Source organism: Lissotriton vulgaris, chromosome 4_1 (assembly GCF_964263255.1).
Source record: "Lissotriton vulgaris chromosome 4_1, aLisVul1.2, whole genome shotgun sequence".
NCBI lineage: Eukaryota > Metazoa > Chordata > Amphibia > Caudata > Salamandridae > Lissotriton > Lissotriton vulgaris.
In genome coordinates, this window is record NC_141691.1 from 769,235,348 (window position 1) to 769,250,142 (window position 14,795).

Genomic DNA, 14,795 nt, shown 5'->3' on the forward strand with positions numbered 1-14,795 from the left:
TTTTCATGCGTATTGTAATTGAAAGTGCGGGTGACCAGTGAGATGAATCGGAGGCATCCTAGGACCCAGGCCAGCCGGAGATTAGTACGAACTTGGAAGGACCGTGAGGCCGCCGGGCATCATTTAATTATTACAAGCCCCTGCTTGGCTAGCCTTGCCCTCTTACGCTGCCCGCTCGCGCCTACCTGCTCTGAAGCTGCAGGCCAGGCCTCAGGTAAGTCTTTCCGGGGCAGGAGTGGTGCGTGGGTGGTGGTGGTGGCGGCGAGGAGTCTCAGTAAGTGGGCGCCGACATCTTTGCTTAAAACAAATTTACTGGTTTCTTGCACCAACTTTGTTTTTTAATTGCTTTCAATCCGTAAAATCATGCCAACAGGGGGTGCGTTCTGCGGCTTAGACCTGCAGTTTCTGTGACCTGCCCGGGCGCCTGGCTTGTGTAACTGCCAGACCTCTATCCTTCAGTGGGGCTGGGGCAGGAAGTCGTTTTAATGCTGACAGGGGGATTGAGAAAGTTTTGATTTGCAGAATGCAATAGAGAGCAGACAGCTAAGGTGTGTGTTATGCTGCTGGAACTTTTCGGTGCTTGTTTTCAAGTTGGGCCACCAAATAACAGCCCTGCCTTCATTAACTAATTGACGAACGCAACAAATGCCATTCGTAAGTCCCTCCAACAGTGGCCGATATGCTTTACGTGGTGAGCAACCCTCAGTGATCATTTACATTGATTTTCATTCAGGTGTGTTCTGTGTGATTTTTTTTAAAGACACAGTCGGTACACAACCGGAAGTACATACCACAACGTGTTAGGTTTTCACAGCCTGAATTTCATACCATTTTTTAGATCCGGCTTTGGCCAGACCTTTTATTTTAAAAGAAAATACATCTGTACAATATGCTTACTTAAAGGGACTCTCGGCCAACTTTCTTCGTCTATTGGGCCGTTGGTGTAATTCACATTTTGCACACAGTATGGGGAAGGGGACCATATCTGCCAAGTTTTCACTTTGCTTATGTGGGACATTTACAGGTCTTCAGTCATTTATGAGTGACATTTCACTGCCTTATGTGTGCACTTTAAGCGACACTTCATAGCGAGAAAGCAGTTGTTTTGATTAAATAAGGTAATATATGTAAGCAGCCATTTTTTGTCAAATGTGACCAACTTGAATCACATTAGAATAGATGCTATGCTCATGACGTTTTGTAATCACTAGCTATCCCTATCCTTACTGGGCACAAGGCACTTGACTCCTATGCTACACACTGTTCTTTCCACTGTGTAATTCTGGGCATGGTGCTGATGAAGGATTTATTAAACCACAACTGATGATTAGTGATAATATGTCAAAAATAAAATCACATAGCAGCAGTTAGTGACTACCTGCAGAAACAGATCTCAACATTTAAAGATGTGAATCATTCTGCGTATACTTTTAATGCCTCCTTGTTAAGTATTTCAAGCACCTTAGGTGTCTCTCCCTTGCAGAAGTGAGCCAAAATAGTGAAGAGGCCTTTTTTGTTTGTGGCTGTGACATGTCCAGGGCTTAATTTCAAGTTGTGTGTTAATAGAAATCATGGGGATAAAAATGTTCATGCGAGTTTATTTGTTCCATAACACTGAATTGTAATAAATATTGTGACAAAGGACAAAGAATATACCTCAAAACAAAGACACATCACTCCTCTTTGTCACATGATTAATTTCTACAGACCTTTTTATTATTGCGGTTCCATGTTCTTGTTGTTCTAATGGGTGTACGTTCTGATATTTATATGTTTCCCTCGTCTTCATTGCTTAATTTTGCTTGCGAGAAAGTGTCACTCATCATCGTTGAATGTCACTCATAATTGTGCACTGGAATTATGAAAATGTCACAAATAAGCAATTGGAAGCCTTGGCACATATATAGAGGTCCTCTTCCCTTACCAAATAATCCATTGGCCCCCATACACACACAGTGAGTAAAAAACACACGTACTCATTATCACATGCACAGGTCAGCGCCAATCAGCTGTGGCCCTGCTTCAGTTGTGTAACAAAGGCACCTGCAGCCCCCCACGGAGTGGGTTGGCCCCAAGCTCCATAGGGCCCCTTCAGAACAACACCCTGGCTTGAGCGCGCCTGAGTGAATCTGAAGGGGGCCTCCTCCATGTACTTTGCTGGGGGGCCCCCTCAAGTTTTGTGACGCCACTGCCACTGATTGTTATTTAGGAGCTGAAAACAGGAGTATTACAGAATTTGCTGAATTGAAGATTTGTTTCCTTACATGGCTTCAATTAATGTGCTACAAAACATTTATTTGGTTACCTCTGTTTCTCGATCATTCTAGTGTTCCATCAGACGTTTCTGCGTATATGTTAATTAGCCCCTGTAAATATCGTTTAAATGCGATGCTTGACAGGGAAGCTCAGTGCCCGGTGTGGTGGGGGTGGCGGCGGTGTTTAAGAGGAGGAAAGTTCGATTTGTGTCTGTGGGGGGGTGTTCTCAATTGGGGGCACGGGTAGCCCTAGTCCCTCTGGGTAAGAACCCCTTGCTCACAAACAAGAGTGAGACAACCCATAGTCCTATGGGGGGCTCAGTACTCTGTGGGAAAGGGGGTGGGGGGGGATGGGACACGAAATGCCACTGCCTCCTCCCCCTCCCCACCCCTCACACTTTGTGTCGTCATCTCCCAATACTTTTCCTTTTTAACTTTAATATAATCACAGGCTCTCAGCACGAACTGTTATTGCATCATGAAATTTGACAAATGGCTATAAATGTGATAAACGTCAACATTTATAGTTTCGTTTATTGTTCTTTCACCATGACTTAGTCTGCACTGCAGATGACTACACTGCTTTAGCTCTGAGATGGTAACTTTCCTTTAATTGCAATAACTCCACACGTAGAATCTAATTTGATTATCAGAGCTGGCCAACACTGTCATTAAAGTTTAATGCTTTTTGATTGATTGTGCCCATGTTAAAATCTAGAAAATATAATTGCAGTGTCAGCTTCTCCTTGTAAAGCGGATCTTCAAAGGTTCATTCAACTTTTGTTTTGTAATTAGATTTGACAAAGAATTATCATTTGCCTTCAGGAGTCAATTTTGCTTATTAATTGGTGCATTCTGTCTTTAAGAGACAAAAAGGTGCAGATATAACTCCATAATCGTATCTGCCCACATCTTCACCATAACATCATACACGCACATACACTATGATTGGTAAGTGATGTACACTATGTCAGCGACTGTTGTATTTATAAAACTGACGTAATGTGCGCACTCCTTATAAGGAAAGGCGTCACTTGGTGTTTACTCTTTACTAACCACAGATCTGCAGATTCCACTCTGAAGCCTGCAGCCGACGGTGTCTGCCTACAGTGGGTCTCTATAAATTGGTATTGACACGGAACAAGCCGTGGGTGGAAATATTTATTTAGCTCTTCAGTGGAACAATTGTCAGGCCGGCTAATCTGCAGGGATTCTCCCTGAGGCTTCGGGCCGAGACGGTCAATACGGTCTCTGGTTTCTAGATGTCTCTGCTGTTGCAGACCCGGGACGTGGCTAGGCACGGAGAGCAGATGGGGACAAGACCCCCACCCCCATTTTAGCGGATCCCTAGCTCGACAACTCAGGGTGCATCTGGTATAACGCCCTATGGGCCATTATTACAGAACAAGCATTTACAATGCAACGGTTTCGCCTTTGGAAAAGTTAGAGCTATTGGCAAAGTAAATGACAATGCCATTTATTTATCTGTTTTCAAAACCAACACATAAATACAAATTTTGTCATTTACAATGCCAATAGCTCAAACTTTTCCAAAGGCGAAACCGTTGCATTGTAAATGCTTGTTTGTGTTTGTCTCCCTCGTCCCCCATCTGCAGTTTCAGGATTGGCCGCAGGGCAGTCTGGGAGCATGTGCCTGCCTGCAGTGAAAAGGAGAGGAGCAGGAGAGCGTGACGCGATGCTTGAGGTCGGCAGGTAAGTTAGTTTTTATTTTTTGTGTTTGTATCCCTCGTCCCCCATCTGCCCCGACTCTTTTCCCTGATACAAGTCGTTCCTGGAATCAAAGGTGGAGACTGAGAGAAGGTACTAAGCCATTCAGTCCTGATTATAACGTCTTTTTTTTAGAAATAAACATACGTTTAGGTATTGTTACCACCATGATTAGGAATGACTAGTACCCAGAGAATAAGCTGTCAATAGTGCTTGTGATATTAAGCTGATGTCATACAGACTGTGGGAAAGGTTCAGTGAAGTGGATTATTACACATGCACAATAGACTTCCAATTGTCTTGCATTGAACAAACCCATGTTTTGTCAGATGCATGATGAAACACGTGTTTCCAACGTACCTCTTGAAATACAGTAATTGATTCTGGGATGATTGCCTATACTATAACTGCCAAAGTAAACAATACAGTTAAATAACTTTATATAAGAAAAAATATCAAGACTGTTAATATTTATGAAGGATAATAATTAAATGTAACAATTGAAATGATATCTACCACTTTGTGTTTTTTTTTTTGCGAGAACCCATCCTCGCTGAATCCTCACTCAAGAAAAAGAGGTAAATATAATTCATCTTTATGTTATTCGTGGCAGATCAAAGACACTGCATTAGAGGACTGGTCATATGACAGGTACTCAAAACATACTTGTTAGAAGGTGGTTCCTGGAATGTAACATGGCTTTCAATTTGTTCGAAAACCTGGCAAAGGCCGCAAGCAATTTGATGAAATGCCCTTCTGAGGTTACGCATTCTCTGAAACACTCCCTCTACCTCGCGCTGAAAATGGACCTACTTGAGGCATAGGGGATCAATATTGTCACAGATATTAGCATTCCCACCATGTGGGTCAGTCGCCCATAAAATAACGTGACTTATACTGAACATAGAGACTACATGCCATGAGTGGCACTGATCGAGAGAGTGCCCTAGGCAAGAACGCAAACATAGTGAAATGTTGTTATATTGAATTAACCAGCAATACGCTTTTAGCTGCATTTATGGAAAACCGTTCATGTCAATTTCAATTCAATTCAATTCATGAAGCTTTATTCGGCACATTAAAAATGACCATAAAAGCACAAAACATGTATAATGTCAATATTACAGAGTACAGAACATATATAAAAAGGTATCATAAAATACAGACAGCATTCCTAAAATAACATACTTTTACGTGCCTTGATAGAACAATTTAAAAAAGTAGCAGTAAAAAAGCAAATATCAGCAGACTCCATATTAAATAGTAAATTCATCGCCTGATTAACAGTACGTACACCATATTTGATAAACATGGGTTTCAGATAGGCTAATCTAAAATTCATGTACAATTTACAAATCAATAAAAAGTGCAAAGTGCTTTTCTTGGTAACGCCATCACATAGACAAGGCCCGGTTGGATATTTCTTGAGGTTTGGCAATGCCACTAAGCGATGTGCCACGCTGAACCTCAACCTGGTTAACACATGCTTATGGGATGGCCTAGTCACCATGGCAAGGTAACCTGTGAAACCTTCATTCATGTTGTATTTACAGTAAAACATGGCTGTGGATATAGATCCATATGCTGAGGCCCGTTTCCTAGCTTTATGGGCCAGGAATGTAGTTTTCAGCTCTACTTTGGATATTTTAGATGCGGCACTATGATCAATCAGAACATTAATATTAAATATTTCCGAATAGCAGTCGGCAACATATTTTAACCATGGGATATTGCGGGATTTATCCAGGGATAAGCAATCCTCAATAATAGACCTACTAAAAGCCTTTTCTTCCTGAAGCCATATCGACCGCCATAACAACAATGGCCTCATAGATAGTAGATCTAAAAAATGAATATCCAATTCTTGATGGATCAACACGGTCGGGGCAGAGGAGGGTAAACATAAAAGTTTTTTTAAAAAGAAGTTCTCCTCCAATTGCAAATTGTGGGAACAGGTGTGTCCCCATACCCCAGCACCGTACATTGCAATGGTGACATATCTGGCTTGATAAATGTAGAGCATATCCCTTGTGCATCTGTCACCAACTTTTGTCTCAAATCTAAAAGCACCATGTGCGTTTTTTGCCATTTTATTGCTAATATTATTGAATTCATTAGTCCATTTTTTGTTTTTAGAGAAGGTTATCCCAAGATAGCAGAATTTATCTACTTCTAGCACCTTTTCACCCTCGATAAAGAAGGCATTGGATGTTTTCCTTTTAGCCCGATACGTCATAGTATGTGTTTTCCCCTTATTGATAGATAGTTTTCTATCCTTAATGAATTTAGAAAATCTATCGATCAGACGCTGTAGTCCGCATGTTGTTCTTGAAAGCTGGACAGCGTCATCAGCATACAATAACACTGGTACCGAGACACCTTTCATTTTAGGGGCATCTGCGTTTACGGCTTTTAAAATGGAGTCAATTTCATTAATGAACAATATAAAAAGTAGGGGGCTAATACGCAGCCCTGATTGATCCCTCGATTAACCCTGAATTTCGGGGTGCATTCACCTTTAGAGCCATAGCGTACACAGGTTTCTAGCTTTTCGTACAATCTGGCGAGAATGAAAATTATTCCCTCTGGTGCTCCTAGCTGTAACAGGGTCGGCCACAGTATAGTGTGGTCGACCATATCGAAGGCGCTACTAAGGTCTGCAAAGCAGAGATATAATGAGCCCTCTTTAGCTTCAGTGTATTTGCCTATCAATAAATCAAGGTTAATACACTGGTTGAGTGTCCCCCGACCCTTTCTAAACCCAAACTGGCTGTCAGCCAGGACACCCTCTTGCTCCACCCACTCTTCTAGTATAGCCAACATAACTCTACTAATGATCTTAACTGAGGAGTCTAGAAGAGAGATGGGCCAGTAATTTCTAGCATCAGATCAATTACCCTTTTTGTGGATCGGGATTATTATGGATTCCCCCCAAGTTTTTGGTGCTACAGTGCATACAGCAGCATTAAAAACAATGGCCAAAAGGGGGCTCCACAACTCTGGGGCTGCTTTATAAACATCTATAGGAACCCCATCGGGTCCCTGGGCTTTGCCCCCCTTACTCGCACCGATCCCAAGCTCGATCTCTTTTGCACTAATGTCCAATGCAATAATGGGCCATCTACTAGGACATATAAATGCCCTTTCCTGATTAGAATGGTGTTGGATCTAGCCCTGATCTCTTGACTGGGTGAGAGCGTTCTGCTTAATTCAGAGACTCTGTCCCTCACCACCCCTTGTTGTAAATATTTTTGTCCACCCTAAGCGTGGAAGGGTATTCTCAGATGTGAGACCCTTGCTCATTGCACCATCAGGATTCAAGCAAACCGGGCCGAAGACGGCTGTAATGCCAGAAACCGGTCCCCGGGAGCTTGTTTCCTTCCCAGTGTAAGAATTGGCTTTTGTAGTTTGGTTTGCCCTGTTCCCATCATGCACTGGGACAGGAACAGACTAATTTGCATACAGCCAGGTTCTGAAACTGGGATGGTGCAGTGAGCTAAAAAACGGTGTTGGATCTAGCCCTGATCTCTTGACTGGGTGAGAGCTTTCTGCTTAATACAGAGACTCTGTCCCTCACCACCCCTTGTTGTAAATATTTTTGTCCACCCTAAGCGTGGAAGGGTATTCTCAGATGTGAGACCCTTGCTCATTGCACCATCAGGATTCAAGCAAACCGGGCCGAAGACGGCTGTAATGCCAGAAACCGGTCCCCGGGAGCTTGTTTCCTTCCCAGTGTAAGAATTGGCTTTTGTAGTTTGGTTTGTTCCCATCATGCACTGGGACAGGAACAGACTAATTTGCATACAGCCAGGTTCTGAAACTGGGATGGTGCAGTGAGCTAAAAAACGGTGTTGGATCTAGCCCTGATCTCTTGACTGGGTGAGAGCTTTCTGCTTAATTCAGAGACTCTGTCCCTCACCACCCCTTGTTGTAAATACAGTGCATACAGCAGCATTAAAAACAATGGCCAAAAGGGGGCTCCACAACTCTGGGGCTGCTTTATAAACATCCATAGGAACCCCATCGGGTCCCTGGGCTTTGCCCCCCTTACTCGCACCGATCCCAAGCTCGATCTCTTTTGCACTAATGTCCAATGCAATAATGGGCCATCTACTAGGATAGTTATCAACAGTGTTAGACAGACCAAATATTTGGGAGAAATGCAAGACCCAGTCATCGCTAGACACGTTGGAGGTTAACTCGGGGATGTTTTCCTCCTTAAGAAAAGCAGAGTTAACTGTAGCCCAAAACAGTGTGTTATTTGATAACTCTGCGGCTTCATTAAGTGAATCCCATGCCTGCTGCTGCATCTCACCCTTCCTCTTCTTTAGTGCTTGCTTATACTCCAGTCTTAAATTAACGATTTCACCTGGGTCCCTAGGTTTTTTTGCAAGAGCGCGTTTAAGCTTGGTTAATAGACTGGTACACATATGGTCAAACCAACCCGGTCCATTCCAACATTGTGTTTTTTTGGGTCTAGTGAACCTAGCATCGATGGATTTATTAATATCAGAAAAAGCAGTTAAAACCCTCCCGTGATCGGTGTCATTATCGAGAATAAGGGTAATGTCAGTCAGACTTTCTTTAACAAATGAAATTAGCAAATCTTTAGCATTCCCGGGGACTTGTAGAAACATGACATAAAGGTCTGGGCACCCTATGTAAACTATCTATTTAATGTTCTATCTAGTAATTGCAAATTCCCAGACAGCTGGCGGGGTGCCGAGATTGTTTTAGTTTTCAAAAAGGGCAATCGGTCTGAACCCTCCAATTACAGACCGATTAACCTAATGGACATTTTGCAGAAATTATATTCATGGCACATACTAACTCGAATAAATCATTGGCTAGAGGATAAAAGGGTACTTACAAAATTGCAAGCTGGGTTCAGGAGTAAGGTCAGTACCATCGACCCGGTTTTTAGGTTTTGCTGCCTTTACTGGAAATACATTCTAATCAGGAAAGGGCATTTATATGTCGCTTTCGTAGATCTGAGAGCGGCATTTGATTTAGTGCCACGGGATCTCCTTTGGAGGTCCCTTGACGAGGCTGGGATGCCAGGATGCCTACTGGCTCAAATAATTGAGCTGCACGCCAGGAATTTTGCTAAAGTGAGATGGGGTCCTAATGGCGAACTGACCCAAAATATACCAATAGAGCGTGGCGTGCGCCAAGGATGCGTCCTGGCTCCAACCCTATTTTCACTTTTTGTGAATGACATCCCTGCTCATCTGGAGGGCTGCACTAATGATTCGCCTCGACTTAATGGAGAAAGTGTGCCTGCGTTACTTTTCGCGGACGATACCATCTTGATTTCGCAAACTAAGAAAGGTCTCCAGGTGCTACTTAACTCCTTCAGTGAATATTGCGACAAGAAAGGGCTGGAAATTAATGTAAATAAAACAAAGGGCATGGCCCTAAATCCAAGTAGGCCGGATAATGGATGCTTAACTTTAGATGGCCAGGAGCTGGAATTAGTTGATCACTTCTCTTACCTGGGGGTTGAGATAGACTCGAAATTCACTTGGAAACCCCAAATTCAGAAAAGTAAGGTGATTTTTGCCCAAAACATTACACCAATCATTAGTAAGCTTAACGCAAGTACAAGTAAGGCAGTGACACCTGTTATGGAACTCTTTAAATTTAAAGTTCAACCTGCAGCTCTCTATGTGGCTGAGATCTGGGGGCCATCGGTGAAGGATACCTTTTCCATCATGGATAACAAATTTATGCGAAGCATTGTAAGGGTTCCTACAAGTACCCCTTTAGTGCCTCTTCAATTGGATCTGAACTTTAAAAGGACAGATCATTACACCACTCTGAGGCCCTTAATGTTCTGGGTAAGATTGTGGCAGACACCAGAATTGGATGATTATAGGAAAGGGTTACAAGAAATAATGGGCTTAGACTCAGTGAACTCTATTCCCTGGCTCAAACATATTAAAACATGGTTTTCTATCTTAAGCCTCCAACAGTTATGGGAGCATCCCGAAAGGCTACCACATAACACAAAAATCATGGTGAAAAATGTCTTTTGGTCCTTCATAAATAACCAACTAGTCAATGGGAACAGATGTGGGACTCTAGTGAACAACTTTTTAACTTTTAAGGACGAACCCCTTTTTGAGGTCTTCCTCGATAAAGTTGAGCCCCCCCTAGCAAAAACCCTATTTTTGAAGTTTAGGTATGGTAACCTTATGACCAACTACATTAAGGAATATTGGTCTAGGAAAAAAAAGATGAAACCCCTGTAGCAAGTGAAAACTGCTTAATGTGTGAAGGAAATTACAAGGAGGATGAGGTTCACATATTGTTTTTTTGTCAAGCATATTCCAAAGCCAGGAAAAAATGGATCAAACCCTTATGTAACATTTTGGGAATTAGGTCATGTAATCTGGCATATAGAATAATTAAGTCTGATACTTCTCAGATCATTGTTTTTAGTGTCAGCAGATTCCTTCATTCTGTTTATTTTGCCAGGATCAAAATAGATTTAAAACTGTAACTATAAATGCATTACCACCTACTTGCACGATCAAATGGTAGCATATCCAACCATGCAGGCATGTGTTGTTATTTATCCTATTCACTGTGTCAAATTTTAAAGGATTGTACTTTAGTAAAACTGGCATGTTCTCCTTTTATTATTATGTATGTATTTGTGCAATCTTTTATGGCAATTGCCGAAATAAAGAAATAATGAATGAATGAGTTAAAACCCTCCCGTGATCGGTGTCATTATCGAGAATAAGGGTAATGTCAGTCAGACTTTCTTTAACAATTGAAATTAGCAAATCTTTAGCATTCTCCCCAACCCATCTTATTCTTACGCCACTAGGTCTGTGCGGCTCCACATTAGTGATTGTGGTACCCGCTTCCACAACGCTTTTCCCCCACAGAGTACATTCCAAGATTATACAATTATGATCACTTAAAGATGAGACCTCAATCCTGGGGGAGGCACAGTTTGGGGGTAATAATCGATGAGACAATGACATGGTCAATTACTGAGCTGCTCTGCTTATTTTTAAAGGTAGGTATAGTCAAGCCCAGATCATCTTTGGCAAAATCTAAAATTTCCAGGTCATGACAGCCCATGATCTTATGTAATGAATCACCATAGCTATTATGTTTGAAATGCAAGTCCTCTGAATCACCATTATTGATAACCCCACAGACCTTTTGGGTTGAAAGTTCACACAGCGGTTAATTAAAATCGCCCACCCAGATAAAGTCGAATAAAACATTTGTTTCCATGCTGAAATTATCAATTTCACTCGCTAGATATTTAACTACTGCAGTCCTAAAGTTATCAAACACATTATTGTAGTAGTTAATAAGTAGTATATTACGCCCTTGGTTCGCTATGAGCCACAGAAGCTGTTCGTGTGTGCCCACGGTCAAGTACCTTTTTACTACAATATGACGTTTAACAGAGACCATAATCAAAAGACCACCTTTGGCTCTCCCTGAGGTAGAACCTTGCGCCGCCAAACTATAAGAAACGAACCCCTCATAATTTACATCTTCTCTACACCAAGTTTCCTGGAAACATAAAATATCATGGCCATTGATAAGTTCTTTCCAGCCCAGAACATTCCCCTTAGATTTTAATCCAGCGATATTCCAGCTAACTATTGAAATACCACATTAACATGCGTAATACCTTTAGCAGCTGATGCAACACTAGTGTGTATACCATCCCCCGCCTTAGGATTGACCGTTGATGCATCCCCACAGTCATTGTTCGCCAATAGACTATCTGTCAAGGTTACCTCTGGGTCTATAAGTAAGGCAATTGGTTCAGTTGTCTGGCTATTTATAGTTGCCCTTGCTGGTGATCCACAACCATGTGGATGTCAGTCATTAGTGTCCAAGGAACTTAAGGCTTGGAACCTATTCTGCATGGTTAGTTCAAAGACAGGGCGGACTATAGGTAAAAAGGGTCTGCTTCTGCTGATATCGGGAGATGCCGCAGTGAGGTGACTATAGAAATAGCCAAGTGAGCGCACATACACGCTGTTCGCATCATATACTAGGGAGGCTGCTCTTAACAAGGCTGTGGCAACGTGTTGGGGATGTTTAAAATGAATGATGATGGTAAATGAACAACAGACACAATAGAGCCACCCAATAATCCCCTAGGGACTGGGTATCGTTAATAACAATAACAAACAAGCATTTGCAATGCAATAGGTCTCGCATTAGGAAAGTTTGAGCTATTGGAATTGTAAATGACAAATTTTTTAGTTAGGTTTTGTTTTTGAAAACAGCAAAATTAATAGTTTTGTCATTTACAATGCCAATAGTTATAATTTTCGCAAATGTGACACATATAGCACTTGTAATGCAATATGTGTTGTATTTACGTGACTTACATGTATTGATATTACAAATAACAATGGCTTTTAATTTTTTTTTACATAATTAATACTTAAATAAAAGGTATTGTAATTTATAATGGCAATAGCTTAAACTTTTGTAAATAACTTGTGAAGATTATGTTCTGTGTGTTTTATTGTTACAAAAGTCCTAAAACAGAAGTGAAATATTAACATGTTTTTGTTACATTTGTAATAAAGCTTGAAACATTGAGAGAACATATTTGAATTAGTTGTTGAATGGTTGCACAGATTGATGTTGTGGTGGCGAATGAGTGATGCAGGGTGAGGATGTGTTTCGGTGAGAGGGTGTGTGAGGGTGAGAGGGTGAGGGGGTGAGGGGGTGTGAGGGTGAGGGGGTGTGGGGGTGGGTGAGAGGTGTTGAGAGGGGGTGAGAGTGAGTGAGGGTGTGTGTGTGTGAGGGTGAGGGGGTGTGTGAGGGTGAAGGAGTGTGCGGGGGTGAGGGGGTGTGTGGGGGTGAGGGGGTGTGTGAGGGTGAGAGTGTGTGTGAGGGTGAGGGGGTGTGTGAGGGTGAGTGAGGGAGGGTGAGGGGGTGTGAGGGTGAGTGAGGATGTGTGGGCGGGGAGGTGTGAGGGTGTGAGGATGAGTGAGGCTTTGATTTCCAGGTCATGACAGCCCATGATCTTATGTAATGAATCACCATAGCTATTATGTTTGAAATGCAAGTCCTCTGAATCACCATTATTGATAACCCCACAGACCTTTTGGGTTGAAAGTTCACACAGCGGTAAATTAAAATCGCCCACCCAGATAAAGTCGAATAAAACATTTGTTTCCATGCTGAAATTATCAATTTCACTCGCTAGATATTTAACTACTGCAGTCCTAAAGTTATCAAACACATTATTGTAGTAGTTAATAAGTAGTATATTACGCCCTTGGTTCGCTATGAGCCACAGAAGCTGTTCGTGTGTGCCCACGGTCAAGTACCTTTTTACTACAATATGACGTTTAACAGAGACCATAATCAAAAGACCACCTTTGGCTCTCCCTGAGGTAGAACCTTGCGCCGCCAAACTATAAGAAACGAACCCCTCATAATTTACATCTTCTCTACACCAAGTTTCCTGGAAACATAAAATATCATGGCCATTGATAAGTTCTTTCCAGCCCAGAACATTCCCCTTAGATTTTAATCCAGCGATATTCCAGCTAACTATTGAAATACCACATTAACATGCGTAATACCTTTAGCAGCTGATGCAACACTAGTGTGTATACCATCCCCCGCCTTAGGATTGACCGTTGATGCATCCCCACAGTCATTGTTCGCCAATAGACTATCTGTCAAGGTTACCTCTGGGTCTATAAGTAAGGCAATTGGTTCAGTTGTCTGGCTATTTATAGTTGCCCTTGCTGGTGATCCACAACCATGTGGATGTCAGTCATTAGTGTCCAAGGAACTTAAGGCTTGGAACCTATTCTGCATGGTTAGTTCAAAGACAGGGCGGACTATAGGTAAAAAGGGTCTGCTTCTGCTGATATCGGGAGATGCCGCAGTGAGGTGACTATAGAAATAGCCAAGTGAGCGCACATACACGCTGTTCGCATCATATACTAGGGAGGCTGCTCTTAACAAGGCTGTGGCAACGTGTTGGGGATGTTTAAAATGAATGATGATGGTAAATGAACAACAGACACAATAGAGCCACCCAATAATCCCCTAGGGACTGGGTATCGTTAATAACAATAACAAACAAGCATTTGCAATGCAATAGGTCTCGCATTAGGAAAGTTTGAGCTATTGGAATTGTAAATGACAAATTTTTTAGTTAGGTTTTGTTTTTGAAAATAGCAAAATTAATAGTTTTGTCATTTACAATGCCAATAGTTATAATTTTCGCAAATGTGACACATATAGCACTTGTAATGCAATATGTGTTGTATTTACGTGACTTACATGTATTGATATTACAAATAACAATGGCTTTTAATTTTTTTTTACATAATTAATACTTAAATAAAAGGTATTGTAATTTATAATGGCAATAGCTTAAACTTTTGTAAATAACTTGTGAAGATTATGTTCTGTGTGTTTTATTGTTACAAAAGTCCTAAAACAGAAGTGAAATATTAACATGTTTTTGTTACATTTGTAATAAAGCTTGAAACATTGAGAGAACATATTTGAATTAGTTGTTGAATGGTTGCACAGATTGATGTTGTGGTGGCGAATGAGTGATGCAGGGTGAGGATGTGTTTCGGTGAGAGGGTGTGTGAGGGTGAGAGGGTGAGGGGGTGAGGGGGTGTGAGGGTGAGGGGGTGTGGGGGTGGGTGAGAGGTGTTGAGAGGGGGTGAGAGTGAGTGAGGGTGTGTGTGTGTGAGGGTGAGGGGGTGTGTGAGGGTGAAGGAGTGTGCGGGGGTGAGGGGGTGTGTGGGGGTGAGGGGGTGTGTGAGGGTGAGAGTGTGT